The following is a 10,414-nucleotide window of genomic DNA, read 5'->3' on the forward strand; positions in this document are numbered from 1 at the left end:
TACAGTGACTACCTTTACTATAGTGACTAATTTTACTACAGTGACCACCTTACTACAGTGATTACCTTTACTACAGTGACCACTCTTACTATACAGTGACCACCTTACTACAGTGATTACCTTACTACATTGACCACCTTAATACAGTGACTACCTTACTACAGTGACCACCTTACTACAGTGATTACCACTACAGTGACCACCTACTAGTGACCACCTTACTACAGTGACCACCTTACAGTGATTACTTCCATTACAGTGACCACCTTACAACAGTGACCACCTTACTACAATGACCACCTACTACAGTGACTACCTTACTACAGTGACCAATTTTACTACAGTGATTACCTTACTACAGTGACCACCATTACAGTGTGACCACCTTATCAAAAGTGATTACCTTTACTACAGTGGATTACCTTACTACAGTGACCACCCATTACAGTGACCACCTTACTACAGTGATTACCTTACTACAGTGACCACCTTACTACAGTGACCACCTTGGCCACAGTGACCAATCTTTACTACAGTGACCACCTTACTGCCAGTGATTACCTTACTACAGTGACCATTTTACTACAGTGACCACCTTAATACAGTGATTACCTTACTACAGTGACCACCTTACTACAGTGACTACCTTTATTACAGTGACTACCTTACTACAGTGACTAATTTTACTACAGTGACTACTCTACCACAGTGACTACCCATTACAGTGACCACCTTATTACAGTGCGTGACCACCTTGTCAGGCAGTGACCACCCTAATATATGATTATTCTCGTATAACAGTGACCAATCTTTTACTACAATGATCACCTTACTACAGTGACTAATTTTACTACAGTGATTACCTTACTACAGTGATTCCTTTACTACAGTGACTTTTACCTTTAATACAGTGCACCTTACTACAGTGACCACTCCATTGCAGTGACTACCTTACTACAGTGACCACCTTACTACAGTGACCACTTTTACTACAGTGACTTTAATTTATTACAGTGACTGATTTTACTACAGTGACCACCTTTTACTACAGTGACCAATTTTACTACAGTGATCACAGTGACCACCTTACTACAGTTAATACTCTTACTACAGTGATTACTGTACTACAGTGATTACCTTTTACTACAGTGATTACCTTACTACAGTGACCAATTTTACTATAGGCACTACCTTACTACAGTGACCACCTTACTACAGTGACCACCTTTACTACAGTGACAACCTTAGTCCACAGTGACTACCTTACTACAGTGACTATCTTTATTACAGTGACTACCTTACTACAGTGACCACCTTACCACAGTGACTACCTTACTACAGTGACCACCTTACTACAGTAATTACTCTTTACTACAGTGACCAATTTTACTACAGTGACCACCTTATTACAGTATCACTTTTGGCCACAGTGACTTGTATCTTACTACAGTGACCACCTTTACTACAGTGCAGACTACTCATTACAGTGACTAATTTTACTACAGTGACTACCTTTTACTACAGTGATTACCTTTAATACAGTGACTACTCTGCACACAGTGACCACTCTTATCATGAAAAGATCTTAATCTTACTACAGTGATTACTCTTATTATATGGGACCACTCACACAGTGACCACCTTACTACAGTGACCACCTTACTACAGTGACCACCTTGGTCACAGCGACTACCTTACTACAGAAAGGATTCCTCACACAGTGATTCCTCGCTCACAGTGACTACCTTACTACAGAAAGTGACCACCTTACTACAGTGACTAATTTTACTACAGTGACCAATTTTAATACAGTGATTACTCTTACTACAGTGACCACTACTACAGTGACCACCTTTCTTTTACTACAGTGACCATGGTTACTACAGTGATTCCCTTTACTGCAGTGATTAATTACCAGCAGTGACTACCTGGTTTACAGTGACCACTCTTATTTACAGGACTATTAATTTTGCCAACAGTGACCACCTTACTACAGTGACCACCTTACTACAGTGACCACCTTACTACAGTGACCACCTTACTACAGTGACCACCTTACTACAGTGACTACCTTACTACAGTGACTACCTTACTACAGTGACCACCTTACTACAGTGACCACCTTACTACAGTGACCACCTTACTACAGTGACCACCTTACTACAGTGACTACCTTACTACAGTGACCACCTTACTACAGTGACCACCTTACTACAGTGACCACCTTACTACAGTGACCACCTTACTACAGTGATCACCTTACTACAGTGATCACCTTACTACAGTGACCACCTTACTATGGTGATCACTTTACTACAATGATCACCTTACTGCATTGACCACCTGACTACAGTGATCACCTTACTACAGTGATCACCTTACTACAGTGATCACCTTACTATGGTGATCACCTTACTACAGTGATCACCTTACTACAGTGATCACCTTACTACAGTGATCACCTTACTACAATGATCACCTTACTACAGTGATCACCTTACTACAGTGATCACCTTACTACAGTGATCACCTTACTTCAGTGACCACCTTACTACAGTGATCACCTTACTACAGTGACCACCTTACCACCTTACTACATTGACCACCTGAGTACAGTGACCACCTTACTACATTGACCACCTTACTACAGTGATCACCTTACTATGGTGATCACCTTACTACAGTGATCACCTTACTACAGTGACCACCTTACTACAGTGATCACCTTACTACAGTGATCACCTTACTACATTGACCACCTTATTACAGTGATCACCTTACTACAGTGATCACCTTACTTCAGTGATCACCTTACTACAGTGACTACATTACTACAGAAGTGACCACCTTACTACAGTGACCACCTTACTACAGTGACCACCTTACTACAGTGACTACATTACTACAGTGACCACCTTACTACAGTGACCACCTTACTACAGTGACTACATTACTACAGTGACTACCTTACTACAGTGACTATCTTACTACAGTGACCACTTTACTACTGTGACCACCTTACTACAGTGACCACCTTACTACAGTGACTACCTTACTACAGTGACCACCTTACTACAGTGACTACCTTACTGTGACCACCTTACTACAGTGAGCACCTTACTACATTGACTACATTACTACAGTGACCTCCCTACTACAGTGACTACCTTACTACAGTGACCACCTGACTACAGTGATTACCTTACTACAGTGACCACGTGACTACAGTTTGAATTGAATTAAATTGAAACAGTTTATTTAGCTAGAAGAACACAGATACAGAGTGGATAATAATAACAATATTAACATGGCTGAGCCAGTTGAGAGCCTGAGGTGCACGTGATATATACTATACATTTATCTCAAGGAAGTATTATGTAACATGTGGTATAGTACAATAGCATGGTGGTAATAACAACATATCCGAATGTTACCACAATTATCACTTCAATATTTAGTTATTTTATTTAGCTATTTTTGTTTACATTTATTTTATATATATATATATATATATATATATATATATATATATATATATATATATATATATATATATATATATATATATATATATATATATATATATATATATATATATATATATATATACAGTACATAAATTACAGTTCAGTGGAATTGTTAAACATAAGTATCATGGAGGAGCAGTACAACCTGGGTTGTACAGTAATAAGGTTGAACAAGAGGACAGAGCTGTCAGGGTTATGTCTAGTTGGCAATTATGTTTATTGCAATGGTAATTACTTGTCTATTTTCATGATAATTTCCGATAAAACGGTTTTGATGGTACAATAAAAGCAGGTACTGTAAATATAGTAGGTGTTACAAGAAATATTAATACTTCGACAATTGATATTTTTTAAGAGATGATTTAAAGGAAGGGAGCGTAGTGTTTGGTGGGATGGGTGGGGGTAAGTTGTTCCACCCAGTAACCTTCATACACTACTGTACTTCACCTCTACACTCTCCTTTTGGTGGGATGGGTGGGGGTAAGTTGTTCCACCCAGTAACCTTCATACACTACTGTACTTCACCTCTACACTCTCCTTTTGGTGGGATGGGTGGGGGTAAGTTGTTCCACCCAGTAACCTTCATACACTACTGTACTTCACCTCTACACTCACCTTTTGGTGGGATGGGTGGGGGTAAGTTGTTCCACCCAGTAACCTTCATACACTACTGTACTTCACCTCTACACTCTCCTTTTGGTGGGATGGGTGGGGGGTTGGACTGTACTCACCCCACACTCACCTGTGATGGTAAGTTGTTCCACCCAGCAACCTTCTCATACACTACTGCACTTCACCCCACACTCTCCTTTTGGTGGGATGGTGGGGTAAGTTGTTCCACCCAGTAACCTTCATACACTACTGTACTTCACTACACTCACCTTTTGTGATGGGTGGGGGTAAGTTGTTCACCCAGTAACCTCATACACTACTGTACTTCACCTCTACACTCTCCTTTGGTGGGATGGTGGGGGTAAGTTGTTCCACCCAGCAACCTTCACACACTACTGCACCACCCCACACTTCCTTGTGATGGGTGGGGGAAAGTTGTTCCACCCAGCAACCTTCTATACACTACTGTATTTCTCACCCCACACTCACCTTTTGTGGATGGGTGGGGGTAAGTTGTTCCACCCAGTAACCTTCATACACTACTGTACTTCACCTCTACACTCTCCTTTTGGTGGGATGGGTGGGGGTAAGTTGTTCCACCCAGTAACCTTCATACACTACTGTACTTCACCTCTACACTCTCCTTTTGGTGGGATGGGTGGGGGTAAGTTGTTCCACCCAGTAACCTTCATACACTACTGTACTTCACCTCTACACTCACCTTTTGGTGGGATGGGTGGGGGTAAGTTGTTCCACCCAGTAACCTTCATACACTACTGTACTTCACCTCTACACTCTCCTTTTGGTGGGATGGGTGGGGGTAAGTTGTTCCACCCAGTAACCTTCATACACTACTGTACTTCACCTCTACACTCACCTTTTGGTGGGATGGGCGGGGGTAAGTTGTTCCACCCAGTAGCCTTCATACACTTCACCTCTACACTCACCTTTTGGTGGGATGGGTGGGGGTAAGTTGTTCCACCCAGTAACCTTCATACACTACTGTACTTCACCTCTACACTCACCTTTTCCCAAACCAATACTTATACTGTTACCTTCAGTTTTCCAACATTATATATTATTAGTTTTTTCATCCATAGTGAACTGTACTGTACAGCACAGTACTGTACTAAGTTGCAAGACTGTACTGTATGATGCTTAATTAGTACAGTACAAGACAGTACAGTACAGTAGAGTACAGTACAATACAGTAGAGTACTGTACTGTACATTACTGTACAGTACTCTACTCTACTCTACTGTACTGCACTGTACTGAATTGTACTGTACTGTACTGTATTGTACTGTACTGTGCTGTACTGTATTGTACTGTACTGTACTGTACATTACCGTACTGTATTGTACTGTGCTGTGTTGTACTGTACTGCACTGTACTGTACTGTGCTGTACTGTATTGTACTGTACTGTACATTACCATACTGTATTGTACTGTGCTGTGTTGTACTGTAGTGTATTGTACTGTACTGTGTTGTACTGTATTATACTCTACTAATTAAACATCATACAGTGCAGTCTTGTAACTTAGTACTGGTAGTGTATCACTAATCCTTGTGTTCAAACATCGACCATTCTAACTAGACCAAAAATAAAGTTGGATGTAAATTGTGTGTTGTGTTTAAGCCAGCCAGGTGTTAGAGCTTTGTTTACTTTACTCTACTTTATCATCTCCGCTACTGATCGGCTGCTTGGGCGGTTGGTCACATCTGTGTTACGCACTGTTGACAAGTACACTACTTGTTCCAGAATGTATCTGTACCTGGTCTAGTGTTGGTCAATTATGTTCTTGTTCACAACACTCTGTGGCAGATTGTTCCAAGAGTTCACAACTCTCTCTGGTAGATTGTTCCAAGAGTTCACAACTCTCTCTGGCAGATTGTTCCAAGAGTTCACAACACTTTCTGGCAGATTGTTCCAAGAGTTCACAACTCTCTCTGGCAGATTGTTCCAAGAGTTCACAACTCTCTCTGGCAGATTGTTCCAAGAGTTCACAACTCTCTCTGGCAGATTGTTCCAAGAGTTCACAACTCTCTCTGGCAGATTGTTCCAAGAGTTCACAACTCTCACTCCCCAAAAATTTGCCTTAACAGTTTTCTGGACTTGTGGCTTCTTCAACCTTGAGCTGTGACCCCTTGTGGGGTGGGCGTCTGCCAGCTCCAGGTATGGACACTCGACTGAGTTGTGCCCTGAGATGTTTATACACTTCAATTAGGTCACCCCTGGCCCGTCTGTAGTATATGCTTGGCAGTTGCAAGTATTCTACTCTCTCTGGGTAGCTGAGGTACTGTAGTGCAGGCACCAGTCTGGTGGCTATCCTTTGGATATTTTCAATCAAATGAGAGCCTCTAGCATATCTCGAGGACCATACAGGGTGACAGTACTCAGACAGGGAAGCACCTCACTCCTGAAGATCATTACGAGGGACGGACCGTCTAGATATGTGAACGACCTTCTTATAAGACCCAATAATTTATTTGCCTGATTTACCTTCTTCTCACAATGGCCCGAGAACTTCAGTTCATTGTTAACATACACACCCAGGTCTTTGTCACATTTGGTCTTTATTAATGCTGTTTCCTCCTCCCGTTGGGACTTATGATACGCCTCCTTACCGTTGGTATGACCCCGGTGCAGCCTCTTGCACTTCATGATATTGAATCTTAACAGCCATTTCCTCGACCATTCTTGAAGCTCACAGAGATCCTTCTGCAGCTCTTACAGTCTGCTTGGTTCTGAATTTCCCTGAATAACTTGGCATCATTCACAGACATTTGTATGGAGGAATGTATAGCTTCCGGCATGTCATATATGAAACAAACAACAAAAACGAGCCCAGTACACTGCCCTTTGGTACTCTGCTTATCACTGGTACACATGGCGATTTGGTTCCATTAATTAATCACCACATACTGCTCGTGGTCATGAAGAAAGTCTCCTATCCACTCTAGGAAACTTCCCTTGATTTCAAGACTTTCCAATTTAATTCTCAACCTTTCGTGGGATATGCTGTCAAAGGCCTTGGCAAAGTCCAGGTACTATATATATTGTAGTGTCAATATTGCCACACTGTTCCAGAAACTGATGCAAACTGAGGAGTGAAAAATGGAAGAACATCAAAATGTCCAAAGTTTGCTGCTGGTTCTTTTACTCCATTGTCAAAGTCTTGTATGTTTGTTTTAATTAACAGTCTAAAAGTATTTATATACAGTATTTATCTTTTCACAATACTGTATCAACTTAGTAACTGTGTGGGTGTTGATCTGTTCTGTGTTACTTTATTATGACCTTTATTGTCCAGTGTTAGTACAGGAGAAAACCTGCCATGTTTGTTGGTGTCACTCTTCTCACATCTGTCCCAGACTCAGGACATAGCTGGTAGTGATGCCACACATGACCACCAACTTGTGTACAGTATATTTTACTCAGGGACCTCCAGTAAATGTTCCCATACTGTATTGTACTGCACTGTATATACTTCACTGTACTGTATATACTATGCTGTACTGTATATACTTCACTGTACTGTATATACTATGCTGTACTGTATATACTATACTGTACTGTATTTTATATTTTAGGTCCCTTATTTCCCAAATTCTGAAAATTCCAAAATGTGGTCTGTTTCTTTTCCCAAGCTTGCCAGGTAATTGATATACAGTACTGTACAGTTGTACTATACTACTGTATAGTACACTACTTGTATTAGTAACTTGTTGGATTCTTGTTAGATGCCAGAACTGTGTACAGTACTCTACTGAAGGCAGAGACTCAGGTAAACTAAAGACTGGGTCCCCAGAAAGATACAAAATCTTGGAAAATTTTAAAAACAGCCCAAGAACGTTTAGAGTGGAGGACTGTGGTCGCCAACCCTCAGATATGAGGACGGTACAGTACTCTGATTGGTTGAGGCACTGGCAAGTTCTGCCATGTCTAGTATCTCACAGTATGATCCAGTGAGCCATTTAGTCATCTCTTAAGCTAGAAGGTATTTCCTGGATTGAGATAAGAGGCACAATAGGATAGACCTTATCTACCATCAGTCATAAAGTGTTGTGTTGCAAGTCTTACTGACGTAACTCAGAATATCATGTGGAATACTGTACAGTAAACCCTCAAAAGTCTGGACCTTATCCGGGCAAGAAACATTTGTCCAAACCCTTAAATATTTGTCGTTTGAAATTCCTGTCATGCACGGGCATGAGAAATTTCCACCAGCCAGCAATCCCTTGGCCTCTTTCCTCCTCTCAGACCCGTGAGTTAGCAGGTTATTTCCCCACTCTTAGAATGGACTCACACATAATGTTGCACTAATTTTGGGGGGGGAGGGCATTAGCCCACCTGGACATAGGTCACTGACCCACATCAGGGTCTGGGGGTGAAAATATAATAATAATAAAGGAACATAAATAAAAATATATATAAAAATATATAAATCAAGGTTGAGAAACGATATACAGTATGTATGTTGTGAAGAGAACAATTGAGACCCCGCAATTATGTATAAATGAGGCAGAAAGTCAGATCAGTAACCTGGTCACAAATGACAGCAGGGTCTACCATTAGACAACAAATTATGCTTCCAATATCTTCTAGTACCTCCCTGTTTGGTAGCTGCCTACTATCTATAAGTTGACACACATTCAGTCACAAAAATGGCAAAATATTAGGTCAAACAATGGTGATGGTAGTCCTCCCAGGAAGAGAATGGAAGACTAACACATCATCCATGACACACTTGGAGCAGTACATCATGTCCATTAATTACCGTACAGGTTATATATTGTACAGGTTGAACCCCTCTAATCCGGGACCTGATAGTCTGGCAGCTTGGATGGTTCAGGTAATAGCTCACTTGTAGTGGCTGTTAGTTTACCCCCATACTTATAATTTATCCCTAAATATGCCTCCTAAGAGACCAGCAAACATTGGTTGTAATGTGGCAAACATAAACAAGTGACATGAACTGTTTTATAAAAGGTGTCTCTACTGAACACATTTGACATTAATAGTACATTTTATGTATTATTTTGCCTTTTTTAACCTTGGCTTCGATGGTTTGGAATTTTTGGTGATCCATAACCTGTCTGGTACCCAGTGTTAGTGAGGTCCAGCCTGTACTGTGTTCTGTTATTTAATATTTTATATTATTAATGATGCAGCATACTCCCCTCCCCCCCTCCCTGCCCCTCCCCACTGACAGGGAAGAAATTAACTAATAATTCAAATTGTAATTTTATTTTGAAATCAAATTATATATTGTATTTTTTCTCTCATTTAATACCGTATGTTATATTATTTATGATGAAACATACACCATAATAGGCTGATCATACTGTACAATAATTACGTGTAATAAATAAAAACAAACTTGTGATCGTGGTGACGGCCAGCCACCACCACCACGTCAAGTAACCCATTACTGTACCTCTCTTTACGCCTATATCATATCTGATTACACCAGTATATATTTTAATAATACACAAGGTGATATATTTTATAACCAAAGTAAGTCCGGACAATCTGGAGGTCTGGACCGAGTTTCCTCCAAATTGTCCGGACTGTGTGTGGTCAACAAGGGTTTATTGTTACTGTTCCACCACAGGTCCTGGCTGCTGTAACATGAGGGACGGTATGTTGTAGATGGTAGTACTGTATTTATTGTGATTTAGGTACAGTACGGTGTTTACAAAAAATATTAATGATTGGTGACACTGCGTTTTATGTGAGCCAAGAGGGTTGCCTAACTCACTCTTGACCAGTATATCATCATTACTCCAACTGTAAACTACGCCTTCATAATGGTGATGTACTTAAGTGCTCCGTCTTAGTTAATATGTAGGGTAATATTTTAGATTGATCACTTACAGACAAAGTCACGTAAAGAAAGAACCGTCTATGGTGTGCAAGTGAGGTATGGTCACAGCTAATGGGCAGCTCACCATACAGTACAGAGTTCACCTCGGGGGTGATAACACTGACTTGAGGACCAAATACATTTTAAGAGTTACTGTACTGACTCCCTGATTTAGTCACCAAGTGGAGGCTATACTTTATGACTCACGATTAGTGGTTACATACTGTACTGTACAGTTACTTGTGTTCATAGATATAACAATTGCAATAATATTGGAGTAATTTTGTTTGCAAAAGAACAAAAGATGATAGAAATAAAATTTTTAAGATAAATACAATACTGAGATATTTGAGATATTTGTGTTTCTTAATTTATCAGGCCTTTTGATTTTCACTATTTTGTGC

This window comes from Homarus americanus, unplaced genomic scaffold, assembly GCF_018991925.1.
Source record: "Homarus americanus isolate GMGI-L3 unplaced genomic scaffold, GMGI_Hamer_2.0 scaffold26488, whole genome shotgun sequence".
NCBI classification, from domain to species: Eukaryota; Metazoa; Arthropoda; class Malacostraca; order Decapoda; family Nephropidae; genus Homarus; species Homarus americanus.